The sequence below is a fragment of the Sinohyriopsis cumingii genome, chromosome 10 (genome assembly GCF_028554795.1).
Source record: "Sinohyriopsis cumingii isolate HCF-2022 chromosome 10, ASM2855479v2, whole genome shotgun sequence".
Classification (NCBI taxonomy): domain Eukaryota; kingdom Metazoa; phylum Mollusca; class Bivalvia; order Unionida; family Unionidae; genus Sinohyriopsis; species Sinohyriopsis cumingii.
Genome location: NC_142970.1, coordinates 17,039,407 through 17,060,000, shown reverse-complemented (window position 1 = coordinate 17,060,000; position 20,594 = coordinate 17,039,407).

The following is a 20,594-nucleotide window of genomic DNA, read 5'->3' as shown; positions in this document are numbered from 1 at the left end:
ACCTGACCAGGAGTCAGAGTAACATTAACATGACCATACGACATTTTTATATAAAATATATTTTTCTAAATAACATGATTAAATATTTTCCACTGGTGCATCAACGACCCTCATTCGACCACTACCACCTTCAAGTAACATGGCTTTATCGCTAAGTATGACCGCGATTGCTCTGTAAGGACCATGAACAACTGGTGGACCAGCCGCGATTTGTGGCAGGGCATTAACACGAGCTCGAAAGTGTATATCAACGACAGATTGTTTGGATAAATCAAGATGTTCTAGCGAAAAATAATAAATCGGATATAATGTTGTAAAATCTAGTTGTGATATTTGCAAACCAGTATCTATATTTTGATCACGTCCCATGAATGACATTAAACGATGATATGCACGCGCTACGTGATTTTGATCAAAATTTAACAATATATCTTCAGCTGGTTCTTGATGTCCATTTATCCGTAAGGAAACTTCATTAACTTCAAGGCTGTCAAATATCATATGTGAACGTTCTTGATTATTCGTCCGAGCATTATCTTGCAGCGCAATAAAAATATGTCGTGGTGCAGAAACACCTTGCTGTGATGCTATATGCCATGTAAATAAACCAACAACAGAACTTTGAATGGCATCTGTGGTTATTGTTAACCATGATAGCAGTGATTTACCGCCTTGATCCATAAAAGAGAGTAATTTTTGTTCTTCAGTAATAGATGGAGTCATTACTGGCATCCACAATGAAAGCTTTGATATATTTACTTTACCAGCATCTGCAACACCAACACCTCGCCAGATTGCATCATTATCATCACCTTTTCTTACGAGCACAATTGTGTGTTTAGCTCCAAAGATTACCTTTCTAACATTTCTGCAAAATCCAAAGATGTGAGATAATGGAATTGCACAGGAAAAATTTGTATCATTTCCTAACAGCGTTGCTCGGCGTGTTGCAAATCCTAAGTTGTAAGTTGCATTAACACTTTTTATGATTTCAAATTCACCTGCTGGTCTACCTTCACGGTCTGGGTTGGCAGCTTCTGCCTGATTAGCAATAGAAGTACCCTGTGGTGTGAGTAACTTGGTATATTGATAATGGTTGGCGTTGTCGGTGATATCTTTAGCGAACATCATTGTTGGACCAGCTGATCTTGTAAAGTCGTCAGAATATCTCGCCAGACCAATTATTGTTGTAGCTACATCGACATCCTTCTGAATTGATTCAATATTTTTTCCGTCAATCATATATGTGGCGCTATCAAACAACGCCATAATCCCGTTATTGGCAAAACCAACACGCAGATTGTCACCATATGGTGTATTAGCTACAACATTCGTTACAAGTCTACCTTCTACTTCAATAAACGCCTCAGCGGGCAAGAAATATCTACTTGTATCATGAACCTGTAATTCGATTCTCCCCCGCTGATTTGGTTGTATTGCGTCATAAGAATAAAACTGATAATCGAGTATAGATTCATACTTAAGGACAGGTGCCTCCATATCAAATGCTGGGTCTGATTCGCGCTTGAACATTTGTATTATAATTACCATTTTTCAAATGATGATCATCGTCGACGAAGACCGCTTCCTGCTATTAAATTTGCTGTTATATTTTTTTCTGCTTCTTCAGATATCGCCGCTAGTTTTTGATTTGCAGCCTGATTTATTATTTTACTTACGTCTGCTGGCATCACCTCAGTACTTGCCAGTTTCACCGGTGGTTGTTGTTTTCGTCGCAATAATCGTGCTAGTCTTTCTTTGATCGCCGAGAACGCTTTACCAGCAACATTAACAATTGCACTAGGAGCTTTATCACGAACAATATCAATAGCTTTCATCGATAATTGTTTTGCAACGGGTGCTACTTTTGGAGCTATCCTTTTAAATAATCCCTGAACAACATCACCAAGTCCATCTCCGTAAGTAGCTCTGTAGATTGGTAATCGTGAGTTTACCGCTCTGACCTGCACGGGTTTACGATGATTATCATGTATGATCATCTTATTTTTATTTACCATTTATCTAACAACTAGTCATCAGCAAGTTGATCGATAAGTTCTCGGTAAACGCCGATATCCATGATACCACCTTGAAATAATCGCCGACAAATATCAGATGCTTCATTAATTATTTCTGGTGAGTTATTTCCGGCACGTTTTCCTCCTATGAGAACCTCTAACCGTGACACATCATTAATGATGTTATCAGGACAAAGAAAATTATCTCCCAGACTACTGCCAGTAGCACCTTCGTCTGATTTTTTAGGTGATGTCGCTCCAAAAATTTCTTTAATTTTCGACACCAGCGGCGAATAAGAAGATTGTTTTTGTTCTGTTTGCTGCAGAGGTGGAGGAAGCTGATACTGGGAGAGTTGTTCTTGTTGTTTCAGTCCCCCTCTAAGTTTTTCTACTTCTTTAATAATTTCATATTTTTTACCTCTAGCTTGTTTTTTGTTGTAATATACGCGATATATATATTTAATAAGATTATCATCATTTATTTTTTCATGACGGGGTTTTAAAATACTAGATTTATTAAATATGCCATTTAATATTACCTTGGGTAATTGTTCTTCTTTAGTATTTCTAATTTCTTCAACAACTCCCTCCCTAAATTTTGTAATCAATTCCACGTTTACTTCTACTGGTTCGGGTTTAGGTGCATGCTCTTTTTGCACGCCGGCGACTTCAGTACGAAGTTTTCCAATTTCTTCAAGTATTTCCTCACCAACAGGTGGAGGTTGAGCCGCAGCTATTTCCCTGGCTATGTCAGGTGGAAGATCTCGTAAAATCTTCTTTGTTTGTTTAGTTCTTCTTGCTATTTTTTCGGTTTGTTCTGCTGTTTGTTTTGATACCGGAAGAAGATCCTCTTTGATGACTGTTGTAACTTTCTCAGTAGCTGCAGTGACGGGCTTAAACAGTGTTTTATTGTCCTCTTCGTACTCAACTCGTGCTTCTTGCCGCGCTTGTAGATTTTTTCTAAATGAATCTCGCACGGGAAGAAATTTTTTAATTGCTTCTAATCGTTCTCGTGCTATTCTTGCAGTATGAGATTCTGGATGTACCATTATTTTTAACATAACAATTTTTTAATTAATTGCAGCAGAGAGGGCGCCTACCAACGTTGGTCGTCCAGTAATTAAACAAAAAAAATAAAATAAATAAATACGTAGAGTACTTTATTTTTTAGGTACCTTTACGAACTAGGGTTTTATTGATGGGTTGGTTTCAACAAAAAATAAAATCATCTCAAGGAAACGTTTATTTGTGAAAATCTGGACCTTTCTACGAGATTTTATATTTTTTGTTTGTTTTATTTGTTTGTCGGAATTCTATGGTCTGTTCGCCCTCTCTGCTGCTCCTCACAACCCAAATTGTTACAACTGTCGGGATCCTGAAGACTGCACCATATCTTTAACATATGTTACAAATTACGGAAAGAAAGGGAAATTTTCAAAACGGAACAGAATACAACAGGATCGCCGAGTACATATCCAGAATTCCTCAATAGCACAAACCCCAATATAAACACCACTTACAACAATATCATTAGTTTCCTTAAAAAAAAAAAACGAAATTTATACAAAACTATAATTACAAATTAACAAATCTTAATAATCTCATTATGCAATATACCCTTTAGACAATGGCAGGGACTAGGATTCGGTTCTCCTGAAGTCTCCATTTATGAGACGGCAAGTACCCATTGACGAGAGAATCTAATCTGAAAACCAGCTAAAACAACGAAAATTATTATTATAAACCATAAATAAATAATAGGAGCAATACACCCTTTTGGATCAAAGGCAGGGACTAGGATTCGGTTCTCCTGCAGTCTCCATTTATGAGACGGCAAGTACCCATTAACGAGAGAATCTAATCTGAAAACCAGCCAAACAACGAAACTCATTAGTCTATTAAAATTTTAATAATATCCTTCCTTATATATCAAAAAGTATCAAATCTAAACAATTATAAACAAATTGAATCCACTGACTGACAAGATTCTACAAATAATAATAAAATAAATAACACCCAAACACCAAAAAATAACTAGTCCAAATACCAGGCAGGAATATTTAGGGGGGTAGGTGGTGCAAAATAACATATCTTACTCCACTCCTCTACACTTACCCTTCTCCTAACACGCTCACTAACAGCTACAAAACTCTACTCTCTATACATAGGTGACAGCTAAGATAAAACTAGATATAACTATGCAATCCCAAAATTAGAACACATAAGGTGGTCGCAAGAATAGACCATCAGGGATACCCTTATTAAGACCCCAAAAACTTACACATATGAGGTCGTCGAAAAACCCAACGACTATCAGGGCCGGCGGAACAATGTTGCAAATATAACAACATCATAGATCAATACCCCAAAACATCACAAGCATAAGGTAGTCAGAAAACCCAATGACTATCAGGGCCAGCAGCACAAGGCTGCAACCAAAACTCATAACTAGAAAAATAGGACCCTAAATAATTACTCAATAAGATGGAAAAAACACCAATTCCATCCAGGACCAGCAGCACAATGCTGCAAAACAAACCAATCCAATTGCTGTCACCTAGTAGCTAACATCTACCTCAATAAACTCTACCTCTCTTAAAAACAGCACAGAGTTTCTTATTCAAATTCCATAGACGGAAATTTAGAACAAATATCCTGGATCGGAGAAACCATGCTAACCTGTGGAAAGACAACTCCGCCCGAGCCGGGCCACTTTCACCCTTTATCACGGACAGACATCAAAAACCCATACGTGCAGTCTACGCTTCATAAATAAAATGCGAACTAGACTGGGTCAAATCCCACTAGCCGCTAATGAATGCAAATGAATGACAGAGTGCGTGCTGGGTCCAATCCCACTCAACCAAAAAACATAGGCCTTACAATCAGATCGATGTGTACACAAACGTACCACGACCTGACGGCCCAATCAATTAGTGTTCCGTGAACACATAAATGCTTGGAAGGAAGTGGCTCCATACCTTCCCTCCAGGAGTAATCAATTAGGTGCCTGTGGCATCATAAACCATTGGTACATGCTCATTGCGTAGCGAACGCCACTATAATTCAACTCAACAACAATCATTCACACCATTCTGCAAAGAATAGAAAAGAAGATGGCTTCGAACCACCTCGGTAAAATGGAAAAGCTGCAAGACGTCCTGGACAATTTGGGCATGATGGAGCAAATGCTAGTTAGGCTAAACGAAGATCACTATTCTTATAGTCCCCATCGAGTGAAGATGGAGATTAACAACTTACGCAAACTAAAGGAAAGTATCAGAGCTCTGCTGAAAGAAATAAAGGAGGATAAGGAGGATGAAGAGGAAAGGATAAGGATGAGAGCATGGAACGAAAAAATTGAAAAGGAAGAAGAAAATGAGAAGAGGAAGAAAGAAGAAGAGGAGAAGAAGAAAGAGGAGATAAAGAAGATAAAGGAGGAAGAAAGGAAAGAGAAGAATAGAAAAAGTGTAGGACAGAAAATAAGTTGGTGGAGAAATAGAAGAAATTAGAAGAAGAAAACCAAAGGCCCTTTTCAGGGCCACTCCCATTTCTCGAAAAGATATCTACTTTCAATTGCCTACCCCAAATTATAGTGTGTGTGTGTGTGTGTGTGTGTGTGTGTGTGTGTGTGTGTGTGTGTGTTCTATCCCTCTCCCCCTGTTCCCTTTCCATAGACCTATCAGGTCGGGACCCTATTATAATAGGGTCCCGACCCTGTTCCATTTCCCCTTGTCGCTCAACAGTCCCAAAATATATTTCCCATGTTAATTTCCCCTTGTCGCTCAACAGTCCCAAAATCTATTCCCATGTTAATTTCCCATTGTCGCCAGATTGTCCCACGAGTTTTCTCCATGTTAATTTTCCATTGTCGCCAGATTGTCCCAAGGGGTCTTGTAATGCTAATTCTCATTATCGCTAGGGTATCCCACTTCACTACTCACATTGCCTATATATATCTTAATAAACTGAATTGCAAATACGATAAACGATGCGACTACATAATACAACAATGAACGTGCTTTTACGAAACTGAATAATTATTGTAAATAATACAAAGAGTTGACTAAAAAACATTCGACTCACATAACTGTTTGGCTCTAACTAAATTACAATGGCACCTGCCCGACAGCTGAATATGTTTAGAGCTTCCCTCTATATGGTATAACGGTACCAATTGCGCAAGTCCAGGTGGGCGGAGCTTAAGGTGTATGGAACATAGTATTCCGAATTAAAGAACAACACTAGCTGTGATTGGTGCATTATGTAAGAGTTGTACTTTCTGTTTGGCTTAAAAAAATGTTGAGCCTCTTGGCAACATGTGAGTTTGTGTTAATTTCTATCTAGATCATATTTTGTATTTTTTTTGATTTTTTTAAAATATGGTACACATGGCTGAAAATGTGCTTGTTGTGACTAGATAACTCTTACCCCGTCTAGTTCCAGTAGAGTTATCTCTCTTAAATGCAATGGAGTACCTGGTTATGTCATTGTCAAATTGACAATCTAGCATTGTTCTATATGGCAGTGTGTGACATGCATGCCCAAGTAGGTCAGAAAGTATATTTATTTCACAGAACATTAGCATTGAGGTATATGGAAAAACAATTGGTACCGTGATACCTAAAGGAAAGAATAGCCTCACAGTGTATCCATAGAAACGTATACATGTGGGCGGCATTTATGAACTATACTAGTTTGATGTAGGAAAACAAATGTGTGCTGAACAGTTTTGGTCAAATATTGAAAGTTCTTTAAGAATAAAATGTATGAAATTTTCAGAAAATAGCACAAGTTGGCTTTGGATGGGGACTTCTGATAACTATAGCTATGACAGATATAGACTTGTGTTACCTGATGCCTTTATGTATGTGCTGTTACCTCCTAGATTGGAATGCATGCAACAAAATAAGTTATGGAAACATAATATAGTTGATTTTGGCCAAATATTGGCTATTTTACCTGCAAAAGATGAAAAATCATGTGTACAAAAACAGCTTTCTTGTTCTTGTAAGGCATGCCATAAACCAGGATAGAGAACACTCTAAGTACACTTGTAGAGAGATCACTTGTACCATGTGGGATGTTCTGGCATGAGTAATTTTTAGGTAATTTATTAAGGATATGGTATTCCTTCACACTTTGATTTGAATTGCCCTGCTCTAATTGTGCATTTTTTTTTTTTTTGCACTTTCCTGCTTTGAAATTGTTCATGTAGTTAGTTCAGTTCTCTTGCATTCCCTTTTGTTGAAGTAGCAGTGAATACCAACAAACAAGAACAGTTTCCTTAAGTCATCATTTCCCATTAGCACTTGTATAAGCCCAATTATAATCTACTATTGACTTTCAATTAATCCTATTTCTTTCTGTCAAGCTGCTCTTGTGGAATTTCCATGTTTGGTCCAACATTACAGAATGATAACCATTTTAGTCACACAGTGCGTATTCATTCCATTCAAATCCACACTGTTCTTGAAACTTTGCATCCCATCGCAAGAATCCAAATTGGCATGAGATGATATCTGCATGGTTATGGAAGGCTGCACTCTACATGCCGGCATTGTAGAAAATATGAACTATGTGATATGAAAGAGCTGCGTCATCTTAGAAATTAAAATTACATGACTCTTGAGGTCTCCACTAAATATAGGAGTCTAAATGTTAGGTTCTCACTTTATCAGTAATGTATTTTGAGATAATTTAATTGCAATGAAGTTAATACAGGTTGTTGATGAACTCATCTATATTACATGGATACTGTATTAGAGGTTACCACACCTTATGTATATCATTCAGTTATCTCCCTTACACCAGTCATAGCATTTCAAGGAAATAAAATCTCACATTTTCAGTGACTGGTTATGAAAATAAAGAGAAGATTTGTGAAGTATTATATTAGCCCTCCATCTTGATGCAAATGTAAGTAGAAGCAATTTAATAATTTCTCACAGTAAAGTTTACAAGTTTAAAAACTGATAAGGTATGTTCTGCTTGGATCTGAGATAAGTTTATCTCTATCTTATGCCAATTATTATTAAATTCTTATGTAGAAGAAATATACTTTATATGTATCTATATTATCTAAATTATTCACCCTTTTATATTAGATGGAAATGAACACAACTTCACTTGAAATTTGGGTACCTGTAAGGGATGTTATAGCACAGTTGCCTTTGGGCTGTCCTTGGACCTGTTGGGCCCTGCCCCATATATTTGTCCAAGGTAAGGTCATCAAACTTTCACTTCTCATTTCTCGCATTGCTGATTTTGCCTCCTTTAATTCCTTTATCATAAGCTACCTCTCCCTTTTAGATAAACACTTTCCTCCTGTTTTTAACTCCATTTGATGTGCTATACTTAGTGTTTATATTTGGCATTTTTCTGTATTTTATTCCCCTAATTTCACCCCCTAATCCAACATAACCACTTATAAGCTGTGATTTACTATATTTGGTGACTGATTGGCTTATTGAAACAATTTTATTCACATTACAAAGGAGGAAAGCTTACTATTTGTGTTACAAAGAGGATGGGTAGGTGGACCTTTGTGTGAGGACTGGTGGTTAGTGACCTCTTGTATCTGCAGATAGTGTAAAGTGGTCAAAGCTTATACTTTATAATAAGATTGGGTCATGTCCACCGGTCTCTGATGTTAAGTTCTGCACCTACCAAACAAATATAAATTCCTTTCTTTTAGGTGAATTGTACATTTTGAAGTAGGAAAGGTACATACTATTTGGTACATTGACCTTTGACCTAGTTATTACATAATATGACATAATGTGATTTATCCCATATCACCTATGTGAAGTTCAATAAGTGCTGATATGAATAAGATACAACTCATAGTTGAAAGAATTCATTTTATTTCAAAAGATGATTTTGATGGTGAAGCAAAAGTATGAAAACAATAGTTCAAACAGCTCAATGACATTTCTATACACATTCATATAAGACATAGGCTAGTACCTCATCAAATTGTTTTTCACAAGTGAGACTAAGTATATTTGTTACTTATACAGTCCCGAACTATTTCACAGATTATTGGAAAAATTAAGGTTTGCTATAGGTATAACGGTACCAATTGCGCTAGTCCAGGTGGGCGGAGCTTAAGGTGTATGGAACATTGTATTCAGAATTAAAGAACAACACTAGCTGTGATTGGTGCATTATGTAAGAGTTGTACTTTCTGTTTGGCTTAAAAAAATGTTGAGCCTCTTGGCAACATGTGAGTTTGTGTTAATTTCTATCTAGATCATATTTTGTATTTTTTATGATTTTTTTAAAATATGGTACACATGGCTGAAAATGTGCTTGTTGTGACTAGATAACTCTTACCCCTGTCTAGTTCCAGTAGAGTTATCTCTCTTAAATGCAATGGAGTACCTGGTTATGTCATTGTCAAATTGACAATCTAGCATTGTTCTATATGGCAGTGTGTGACATGCATGCCCAAGTAGGTCAGAAAGTATATTTATTTCACAGAACATTAGCATTGAGGTATATGGAAAAACAATTGGTACCGTGATACCATATTGGCTGTGCCCTTCAATATCTCTACCCGATATATATAGTAGTGCGCAATAATACATTATTTCGCACGTGCCGCGCGAGCAATAAAAGCGTCACGCGATACGACGAAAAATTACATTTACAGAAATATTACGGCGCGTGAAACAAGACAACCTGATTAAATGAAAAGTATGGAAGACTAAATGAGCCATATCGGGCATTTCGTAACAGCCGCATTATGCACAGTACCGTACACATCCAGATATATATATATATATATATATATATATATATATATATATATATATATATAATCTCTTGTATCTTTGATAATATGTATTTGTAGTTTTTGCTTTATGGAAAAGGGTCACTCCTAAGGCGTAGCCTTATCTTTTATTAGGTGTGCTGGGAGTCCCGGGTGATAACCCTCCAGTTTTATATCTATAAAATTTATGTTTTGTCGTGGTTCTTCTTGGTGTCTGATGCTTTTCCGAAAGTTTCAAATTTTTGGGCAGGTGCATAACAATTTTGATACAGTTCGTGCAATCATCTGCGTGTTTGAGCATCTTTAACTACTGCTTCAATTTGGGAATGCATATATCTTCTATGTTCGATTTGTTTCTTATTTTGTGACTCAAGATTTCAATTGCTATTACGCATAATAGCATGGACAGTGGGCATAGCTGCCTCACTGACCATAGAATTTAAGATTCTTCCGTGATTGCTGTTTATCTGTACTCTTTATTTTATTCTAGTGTACAAGATTTCGGACCATTCCTGATTTTTTATTTTTGGAAGAACTTTTTTTAGTAGCTGTTTATTGTAGTTGTGTTGTAATATGTTGAAACCTTTTCTTGGTCAAAGGTTATCATGGCACTCTTTTGACCGGATTGGTTTCTATAGCCTATCACGGTTTATATGTTTAAAATATTTGTATAAATATCCATACCTTTTTCACCATAACTTTTGTTTTCATTGATTATTTTCCTGACACAATTCTTTATTCTCTTTGATAAAATCCTACTCAATATTGTATAATCGACATTTAGAAGAGAGATATACGTCTAATCCTCTAGTGTTTTAAGGTCTTCCCTATGTCCCTGCCCCTTGTATAATATTGCCATCATTCTCTCCCTCATGGAGTTAAAAAATTCCCTTTCCTAAACTTGTTTTTATTAGATAGTGATTCTAAAATCGGTGCTAATTTTGTTTGTAATTTCTGATAGAATACCGTGGTGAGGACTCCATCGCTGGCGATTTTGTTTTCGCCTGGGATGAAATTGTTTTCTTTATTTCATCATGTGAGATGAAATCATCACACATGTCTTTGTGTTCTGATGACATCACTTCACACTCTAGCTCTTGCAAGTATTTACTTATTATCTTGTTTTCTATTTGTTAAGAAGAATTTACGTCTTGATGCCATTTTCATATACTTCAATATATCATCTTTTTGTGTATAAACATTATTTCCATCCCTTATACTTTCCAAATTATACTATCCCCATCCCTTTCTCAAATATTTCCTCTTATATAACCCCTTTGATTTTTTTGTAAATTTTCCAGCTCGTTTTTCACTCCATTATTTTGTTTTCTCTAAAATTTCACTCCGAAGTTTATGGGCTATTTTTTCCTAATCTATCTATGTCAAGTCTAAAACAATTAATGATCTTGTTTCTCATTTTATATTTTCTCCCTTCTAATTTTACAATAATTTAGAGTATTCATTTTGTTTTTCCGTTTTAAGATATTCCATTCATTTTCAATATCTTTTATGCCTTTCTCTATAAACCCCTTAATCCTTCTATAGTAATTCCTTCGTATTCCTTTTCTCCTAATATTTTATTATTTAAGTTCCATTGCCCCGCCTATCTCCACGTTTTCCTTTTCTCCATTATTATTTCATTACTAACCATTTTATGGTCTGATAGTTTACACTCATTTATTCTAAATTCTTGTAAGTACCCCAAGCGTACTGGCTTGATATAAATGATATTCATAAAAAAAGTTTTTCCTTAAAATGTATAATCTGCTATATGCATCAAATAGTTTGTGCTTTCTTTAATCTTTCATATCCTCCCTAAGTAATATATCGATCACATCACCTTATCCTGCAAACAGATCGCCCATTCCTAACACTAATGTCTTAATGCTGAGCGCCAAGGGAGGCAGCTATTAGTACCATTTTTCAGTCTTTGGTATGACTCGGCCGGGGTTCGAACCCACGACGTCCCACATTGGAGGCGGACGCTCTAATGACTAGGCCACCAGAGAGGTCAAGAAAATAATATGTAAAGTACTTGATGGTACACGTGGAACACATTTGGACTCTTTATGTTATGATTTCCTTTATGCTTGTATAAAATATTTAGCATGGAATTGGCGGAGGGGGGGGGGGGCAATATTACGAGCCATGTCATTTTGCGTTAATATGTACAAGGTAGGCAAGTTGCAAGTATTTGTCGTTTTTTACTAACAAAAAGTTAGTGCCTGTTTAATTAACAGCTGTTTCAGATGAACCCTAAATTTAAAGATTAACTTGGCAAATGAGTAAAACTTGACGACAGCTGAAAATTAAAATAAGCTGCATTTTGTTAAGTATCGTTTTATATTGATTTCCACCTCTTGTTTTGATATGCGAATGAAGGGGGTGAATGTGAGCCGTATATCTCACGATTTCGTTATCCAGCACACGAAATGATGAGAGTTGAAATAAACGGTCCTCTGCGATAGGATTTCCGTGGAAATCGGATTGATCTAATTGGATTTGCCGAGACTGTATTATTGCAGCAAACATTCATCTGGTTATCGTGGCATGGTTTGGTGGCGATGCGTTTTTAATAAACATTTGGAAAATAAGAAGTGATTGATCATCGGAAACTTTTTAGAGTGAATGAGAACATGTTACCTGATTTAAACTGACTTAGACAGATTGCATGGCCCAGGGTCGAGGTTTTCTATATTACGTAGGGTTGTAATGTCCTACAGACTTTATTGTGTATCAGAAAGCAGCAACGGTTTATATTTCCATACAGGCTGCATTAGGTTCCGCGTGAGGGCAATGTTTCACATTGCAAACAAGCTGCATTAAGTGTCGCGTATCAGCAAGTTTTGACTTGTTAAAAAACAGTTCAGAGATAGAGGTTCGGAAAAATATAAAAATATAAGAAGCTACTCGTATAAAGTATATTCGTGGCGCTTTTTCGTGAAAATTTGTTGTGAAGATTTTGTTCGTGATCAGTTGTAATAATAATACTAATAATGGATACGTATGTGTGTATGTGTGTGTATCATGCCTCGTTACGTAAAGGATTGTAATCGATGTATGGTTTTCGCTCGCTGTTCTGCCTACCATTGTACTGTGCTTACATACAACCACCATCAAGTCCCTAGTCCTGGTGACAGAACTTACCCGATCAATAGTACTGGTAATGCAATGGCTTCAATAAAGTTTTGCAAATCCTACAGTAATTATCAAATGAGTAAAGTCACAAGTAAAATAAAAACAACAAAAACCATCAAATCGACAGAGATTCAGCAGACAAGAAGATGCGTAGGCAGTAGAAACATTCAGTGAAAAATAGTTGTGAAACAAATGAACATTTATTTTTATTCAAATATCCGATTGATAGTTTAGTATCAAAAGCTCAACTTTTTATTTCAATAGTAACTGCGCTTTGAGAAGTTATACAATTACTACACACATGCATTATACATTTTATTTTTCTTAACATAATAGCACGTTCAACTTAATCTCGTACAGAGTAATAAATCACTTAGGGGGCCATTATAGGACGAGTAAATATTACGAGTACGCAACATAGTTTTGCTAAATGAACGTCTTTACTTGAATCGCAAGGTGTCGATGATTTGTAGACGTCTCTTAGTTATAAATAACATTGTAACATGTTTAGTATGCTCTTACTTTAAGATTTGTATGAGTCGGCATGAAATGATAATTTACTGCTATATAACTGGGTCGTGTTCAAATAACTTGGACCTCTAACAGAGTATGATTTTTATTTCAACTTGATTTGATGTGTATTTTAGTCGAATGGTCTATGTAATTTGTTTGCATATAAAAATCTTTACATTAGTCTAGTCTCATACAATGGAATGCAAGTATCGGACAAAGTTTGCACAGTTTTTCGAGATCGTAAATGTGTCAGCTAAAATATGTCACCGGAGAAACATGGACATAAAATTCTAGTTTTAAGTACGCCAAAAGTCCTAATCCTTCCTTTTTGATAATGTGCATATGTGTGATTTGGATTTTTAACGTAGCTTTAACAATGTTTCAGTCATATCGCTACGATGTCTGCAATTTGACAGTTTATAGCGAAGTCCAGCACTGGGGAATCATGCCGCAGACATGTAGCAAGATGTCCCACCCAGTCCCATGATCGTGACACCAGGCCGACCAGCCCTAACACTAACCTCTTAATGAGGCAGATTTTAGTACCATGTTAGTAAGTCTTTGGTATGACTCGATCGGGGATCGAACCTACGACCTCCCGCATTGGAGGCGGACGCTCTAACCACAAGGCCACCAGAGACGTCAAGAAAATAATATGTAAAGTACTTGATTGTACACGTGGAACACATTTGGACTCTTTATTTTATGATTTCCTGCATGCCTGTATAAAACATTTATCATGGAATTGGCTCTGGAAGGGGGCGGGGACGGGGACAATATTGCGATGCATGTCATTTTGCGTTAATATCATCAAGGTAGGCAAGTTGCAAGTATTTGTCGTTTTATACTAACAAAAAAGTTAGTGCCTGTTCCTTCAACAGCTGTTTCAGATGAACTCTAAATTTAAAGATTAACTTGGCAAATGAGTAATACTTATTGACGACAGCTGAACATTAAAATAAGCTGCATACGGTTATGTATAGTTTTATATTGATTTCCACCTCTTGTCTTGATATGTGAATGAAGAGGGTGAACGTGAGCCGTATATCTCACGATTTCGTTATCCAGCACACGAAATGATGAGAGTTGAAATAAACGGTCCTCTGCGATAGGATTTCAGTGGAAATCGGATTGATCCAATTGGATTTGCCGAGACTGTATTATTGCAGCAAACATTCATCTAGTTATCGCTATCTATATATATTAATATGTTGACGCAGTCACACTTGACTATTAGGCAACGGGTGGTGCCTGGTCAAAGATAAAATAAAGACGGAAATAATAGGACTGTCATGCTAGGAAAGGCACAAATAAGTAAAAGAGTGTCAGATTACGTTTTCGTAAATTCATACTCAGACCAATCCGGCTACTGCATCGGTGATGAAATAAGGAACCTCAACTGGCATATCGCTGAGAATCACTAGGTCTTATTTGTAGCTGGCCAGTTCATTAGAATGCGATTTTGGAACACTCCTGCTTGTGAGATACCAAGACAGGAGCTTCTGCAATTATTGATGGTAATTTGTTCAAAGTCACTATTATAAATGGGAAGAAGCTGAACTTGAACTAATTTGTTTGTGCTGACTTTAATTTCCTGCGGTTTGCCTTGTTTGGCTATATGTCATGGTCAGAGTGTCAGGTATGTGTCCACTAGGTTGTTCCCAGTCTTGTACATCATGGTCAGCCTGGCCTTGGTTCGCCTGGATTCAGGTAATTCCCACTGGAGATGGTTCAGCATTGTACTGACATTGTTAGGGTTAAGATATTTATTTGAGGTAAATCTAGCAGCTCCCCTCTGAACCATCTCTATCTTAATTATTACGTGGGTTCCACACATTTGAGCAATACTCAAGACCTGGTCGAACCAGAGTGAAATGTACTGCACGTTTTACTGTTCATTTTTGATTTGGAAGTTGCGGCGCAATAATCCAAGGTTACGCTTCCCTTTTCCAGCCATCTAGTCTATGTGCTTTTCGAAGAGAGGTCTCTGTACAATTCAACCCCGATGTATTTTGTTGCCTGTTTATTGGCTAACCTGTGCCCCTTATGAGTATATTAGAACAAGATTGGTAATTTCTTCCGGTAAACTCTTAAGATGCTGCATTGTTCTGGCTGGAACGACAGCCCCAAGTTCTTTACCAGAGGACCAGTTGGTTCAGGTCTTCTTGAAGGATCTCACAGTCTTTGGAGGGATTTATTTCCCGGTCGACTATACGGTCGTCTGCTAAACGTATTGTGTTGGATTTGATACTCACAGGTATATTATTGATGAATGACAGGAATACGATGGGACCCCAAAACACTCCATTGATGTACCCCCTCTAACAACTGGTGCTATGTCTGATGTTGCTCCATCTACTATAACTCTCTGCAATGTGTCTGTCAGAAACTCTCTGATTCATTTATTGGTATTACCCCAGATGACCTAGTGGTCCAACCTTTTTTACCCAACATGTATCACCAAGGATCGATTATGGGGTTGATACAAAGCTCTCATTGATATTTCTGATAACGGTATGAGCCCCTCCACTACCCATGTTGTAGAAGGGTTGATTTTCAATATGATCGTTTTCTCCCCAATAAAGGTCTGTTCACCCTGCCCCACTCCCCTCTGTTACACATGTAGTTAAAATTGAACAACTGTGTATATTTATCATTGGGACTAAATCATTAAATGATTTAAAAATTCAGAGTTTGCTCATTTTTTTAAACCAAAAGTGACTGTCAACTGAAATTTAATTGTCTAAACATAAGAGTTAGTAAGTTTACTCAGACGTCTTTGAACAAAGTAAAAGCATGAACATATTGCAAAATAAGTAAATCAGCCTCCTCTAAATGTAAGGATTAGACAAGACAATTTTCTTTCATTCTATGGAGATCTGATTGTAAATCATGCACGGCGTTTCAGTCTTTCCATGGATGGTCATCATTTATTGACTATTAAAAATTCAATCAGTAAAACTTCCGTTGTTATGAACTGTATCATAATTTGAGATATGTGTATTACGTGCAACGCGCCAAGTCATTTGTATGATTGAAACGCACCTTTGCCAAGCTGAAACACTCATTTTCTAGTGTTAATATTTTAAAACTGTATTTACAATGGCAACTGCTTCGAATTCTGCTGAACATCCACCGACGCCAAGTCTTTATTTGGGAGAGATCGTTTAAGTTTCTAAAGGTGGAGGGAAATTATGGTGATATTCTGATTTGTGGCATAAAAAGGTCGCTATGCCATTCATTTCTTTACTTGAAATAACTTATCGTGTGATGAATGGAACAAAACAAAAAATACCACAGTCAGAAATAATAATTTAGCTCCATACAATTAAATGGCCAGCCCCATACGGTACATGTGCATTCAAAACTGAACTAGTTGGTAGTTGTTTACATGTATAGTCTATCTCGTAACAGAGTCATTACTGCTTAAAGAATAAACATGTGGTTGTTGTTGTTTGTTTTTAAACAAGCTGCTGCTTTCAGGAATTTCCTATTTAAAGTTACAAAAGTTATAAAAGAGAAGCTCAATAAGGTGGACCTCTCGTCATGTCAGCGTGTAAGTTTTCTAAATGTGCAAAATACACAAGACATTTCAAATTAATTTACATTGTCAATATATATATGATCAAAATATATCTCACTGATTGGTGAAATGGTACCTGATTTCTAATCCCCCCATGACGAGTCGATCTTTCCACCTGTGATCCTCATCGATTGGCTGTTCAAATGCCAATCACTAATACTGATCAAGTGCTACACATTTGAGATACCATCGACATTCCAGCCAAAGCCCTGTGGCTACCGTTAGCATAAAGTTGCAAAACTTTTCAAGTGATCTCCTTTTCCCAAAAGTATATGGAAAAGCAATGTATAGTGTGCAGCCAACCATTGTATGCTTAGCTGCATTACTGTTGATGGATGTAAAGGATCATTTTATATGATCTTAGTATGATTTTACTTCCATTTGATTGACCATATTAAGAAAACGTATTTCAACTGCTAAACAATGCTCATTGTCAGCAGAAATATGAACGATAAGTGTATGACTTGTTAAAATCTTGTGTTCTGATTGGCTAATTAATAGGATCTAATTTATGATATTATGAATTTCCCCATGGTTGAGATGTTTTAGCTCATTACTAGAATTAACTTAACCATAATGACTGCTACATACCAATATGGCATAATGTCACAAGGTGTGATGATGAGATTAGAAAATGAAATTGAACATGACATTTGAATGATTCACTCTCTCTTAGAAACAGAGTTACAAAATTGATGTGAAAGTCAATTAGCCGTTCCGTTATACCGATATAAACATGTAGTCATATAATCGAGTGATTGATCAAACTTAAATGGCTAGCATGTTGGTATCACCTGGTTGCTTCCGGTCTTTTCCAAAATTACTGCTGGTGAAAAGTTGGCATTGCGGTATTTCTTTACTTCTCACCTCTTCCTCTAACCATTTCGGGACATCAACCTCTAGGCTACAGACTATCGCCTTTTCCCATTGTGCCGTATAGGTATGGAGCTATTTTTCCCTCAAAATAAAAATATCATACCTAAACACGAATCAGTGGCTTTTTGTCCTGGATCAGACAATATTCCCACTCTTGTTATGTCAGATATCATTTATCATATTTCAGCAAAAACTAAGCTATCATCAGTTCACAAACAATTCACATTCACATGCATATTACTATAAAATAATCTCATTTTTGAGCTGACACTCAGATTCATCTGGAACATGAAATAATTAGACCTCTTGATAATTATTACTTCACACATGTAGACTGTAAATCATTAGCTGACGATGTCGGTTAAAATACGCCATATAATGCTAACACCATCGGTTCTAGGTTGAAAAGAATTAACTGCTTAATTACTAAGTTAATTAATGGATTTCCATCCTTGACCAAAATAAGTTACTTTGCTACTTAGTAATTCATTGACATAAACACATTAAGACCAATTCATATATATTACACCCTATTTAAGAAAGATAATTTACTTCTCACAATGTGTATCACCATAAATGGATGAACTTCCCACAATTCATGAGTTCTGCTGCATACAAAACCACTTAATCCGAACTCATCCATTCCAACTAAATGTAGAGTTCCCTTTGTCCTTCTCTGGTTATGAGTCTCTCAAATTTACAGACCCTCTTACTGGGATAACTTATATAACGAGAAAAGTTACTTATTAATTTTTCTCAGAGTTAACTTTTATCCTTCCTCACGACTTAGACTGCGTAATTTCACGAGAATGATTTCTTAAACATTGAAGTCCGCCTGTGACCACACACACCCTCATTCAGCTAAGCTAATCAGGATTGCTTCGCTAACTGCCAACAAATATTAACACTCCTATCGAAGTCATAATAATTATATCTAGACTCCTTGCATTAATGACTATTCGAAAATATCATTATATCACACCTGTTTCAAATGACCCAAGACTTCCTAACGTTTTGTTCTGGTTTGTCTTAGATCTTGTCATTTTCCGCTTCTTGACCTAATATTAACACCGCTCTCTGTCTCTAACCGTTAACCTAGTAGGTCCTAATTAAAATTCACTCATGCTTACAAACAAGAGAGCTTAACCGTCACTTTCTACCAATTGTGTTGTGATGCTAGGACATAAGTAAATCTTAATGTTTATATGTCACGTTGACCAGGACAAAATGTACTGCGAAAATATTTCTCCAAAATGTTGTACCGTTACAGATAATGTCACTTAAAACTGCATGACATACTAAATGATTTATTAACTTCTCCATTAGCAACCGCACTCAAAGAATATTGTCTAGTGGTAAACAAAAATACAATTTTTATAATAGATGTAAGTCAGAAAATAACGAACACCATGATGTTCTTAACTGTATCACACACACACATTACATTGTTATACATGTTGTATTTGTTGTTGTTGTTGTAGGGTTTAACGCCATTTGTTCAGTAGAAGATATGTTATACATGGCGTACAGTATAACTGGCAGAGGAAGAACACTGGAAAATCCTGAGATTCAAACCTACACAAACAGAACTGAGATGGCACTGGTCTGGAACGGCAAGCACTTTAGACCACTCGGCCACTCGGGGACCCTGTTATGCATGTAACGTTTGCTATAAGTATAGAAATTTGATTAGACTTCATGACATTACAAATGGCATAATCATGACATGCAAAGGAATGGTGTAATGGATAAAGCATCAGAATATATTTTGATATAATTTCACGATACATATGCAATTTGATCCATAAATAATAAAATCCTGCATATGTACTCAAAGTAAATTTATGAAACTGTTAAATAATTTCAATATTTGGCCCTCCAAGGTTCACAGACGAGAAAAAGAATCCAACTCATTTCGCAAATTTCATTTGAAATTAGCATGTATTATAACATTTGATTTAAGACTTTCTTACATAATTGTTTGTATTCTTCTAATGATTTTGTAGTAAAATTATATTTAAAAGAATAAATATAACTGCTTTGTGCCTAATAAATGAAAATGGTGTACAATTCAATACTTTTGTAATTAAATTTATATTAAAACTACTGAAGCTCAATATCAAAACATGAAGCCCTTTATGCCTCTCTATATATATACCTACCTACCTACATACCTATATATTTATCTATCTATCCATCTATCTATCTATCTATCCATATACCTACATACCTACCTATCGCTATCTCTCTCACTCTCACTCAATATATATATATATATATATATATATATATATATATATATATATATATATATATATATATATATATATATATATAAGAGAGAGAGATAAATTAATAAAATCCTCGCTATGCAGATACACATGATGAGTGTTTTCTGTCATAACTTTTACGGTAAAGTATAATGAACATTTTTCTACGGCCATGCCACCCTTAGTTACACCCTCTGTTATATAAATCATGCTAAAATATTTGTTTGTGAAGATCAGGTATTTTCACTGGCTTTTCCTTTAGATATATAATAGTAAAACGTGTGTTGTGATTTACGTTTCATATTGGCTGAAAAATCAAGCAGTTGTGTTCTTTACTTTTATGAGGCCAAACGGTCACGAGTCATACATGTAATGATGTCCAATCGTAAACACTGTTTTTGTATGAGTCCCATCGGTCA